Here is a 1,664-nt window from a genome sequence, read left to right as displayed (position 1 = left end):
TTATTAGAATTGATCACTCTAATAGTTGATAGTAGTTTGAAGGTTAGAACCCTAGATAGGAATATTGGGGTTCTCATCTTGAAAGGGGGTAAGATAACGATTAGTATGCATGCTATGAATAGATGTATGCTAATTGCAGATGTTTTAATTATCGTATTCATTGCTTAATTCTCATGAGGGGTTACTAAGGGATTATGATTTCAACTGAGGTTAAAGGGTTAAATTACCAAGGGATTGGAATTTAACTAATTATTTTAGATGATATTTATCTGAGTTTTTATATAAATAAGTGTTTTTAAATCAATCCAAAGTAATAAGCGGGGATCATATGGTGAGTGTTTCCTAGCTACAATACTCTTCTCATAGTTACAAATCTATTCTCATTGTTGTTTACAATCTCATTCTTCATCACAGAAAAATCACAAAAACAAGTCTTTATTTTTAGTCCTCATATTCACACCAATTCACAATATTTGTCAAAACCATTTGAACTCATCCATTCTTTAAAGGAATATTAATTAAAATAAGATCACAATCCCTGTGGAGACGAACATTATTTACCACTTTATTACTTGTGCGATCGGTATACTTGCCGGGAAGCATCAAGTTTTTGGCGCCGTTGCCGGGGATTGGCGTTCCTTATATCAATTAATTTTGATTTTTAAGATTGAATTTTTATTTTATTTTATTTTTGATTTTTCTGTGATTCTTGAATAGTGTTACCAATCTCTTTTCTGAGTTGTATGCAAGGTAAAGAGCCAGAATTTCCACTAGATTTGTAGATTACAAAAACAGAAAAGAGGAACAGAAAACTTGCTCGGAAGAAGCTTGCATTCAACGAGTTAAGAGTTCTATCTGAAGAAGCACACAAGATGGCAGACAACAATGATGCGGACAATCCGCTCATGGATACCATTCTGATGCCACTATTCAATAGGCCCAATTCAAGTATTGTCCATCCTGAAGTTGGCAACAATAATTGGGAGCTCAAGTCTGATAATATTCGACTGGTGGAGAGAGCTCAGTTTGGTGGAGAGGTTGATGAAGACCCTCATAGGTTCATAAACAGATTCCTGATGATCTGTGACTCGACCAAGCATCCTCAAGTGTCCAATGATGCAGTCCGGCTGAGACTGTTTCCTTTTGCTCTTAAAGGAAAAGCTTTGAATTGGTTGGAGAGGGAGAGGCAGCCTGCGAGAAGTATTCCTTCATGGGAAACCTTATCAAATAAATTCTTTGCTGAATTCTTCTCAATGGAGAGGTACAATCAAATGGTGAATGATATCACCAATTTCACTCAAGTTGAGGGTGAAACTATGTGTGCAGCCTGGAACCGCTTCAAAGATCTAATGAGGAGATGCCCTCACTACCCCATGATCAATGGTGATCAAGTCCGAATCTTCTTCAACGGATGCAAACCGGAAATCCGGATGGTCCTGAATGGTGCAACAGGTGGTAGCATCAAATCGATGAGAGCAAATGAGACTCTTGCATTGATTGAAAGAATGGCTGCCAATGAAAATGAAGGGTTGTCATCTAAGCCTAAGAGAGGTATTCTTCACCTGGACAATAATGATGCAGTGCTAGCTAAAAATAAATTGTTATCACAGCAAATGGCAAATCTAACATCGAGGCTTGACAAGATGCAACTCTCTAGTGTCCAA

The 1,664-nt window shown here is 37.4% G+C and overlaps 1 non-coding gene across 1 annotated transcript; it reads right to left on the bottom strand.

Annotated features, from left to right (window-relative positions):
• Positions 1-1,269: 1,269 nt before the first annotated feature.
• On the bottom strand, positions 1,270-1,375 carry LOC133287529 (small nucleolar RNA R71). Its single transcript, XR_009748243.1, has one exon. It is a non-coding gene; the product is annotated as a small nucleolar RNA R71 (small nucleolar RNA).
• Positions 1,376-1,664: the final 289 nt, after the last annotated feature.

This window comes from Gastrolobium bilobum, unplaced genomic scaffold, assembly GCF_033153095.1.
Source record: "Gastrolobium bilobum isolate Gb01-03AN ecotype WA unplaced genomic scaffold, APGP_CSIRO_Gbil_v1 utg43723, whole genome shotgun sequence".
NCBI classification, from domain to species: domain Eukaryota; kingdom Viridiplantae; phylum Streptophyta; class Magnoliopsida; order Fabales; family Fabaceae; genus Gastrolobium; species Gastrolobium bilobum.
Note: the sequence above shows the minus strand (reverse complement) of the source record. Positions and strands in the feature narration are given on the sequence as shown.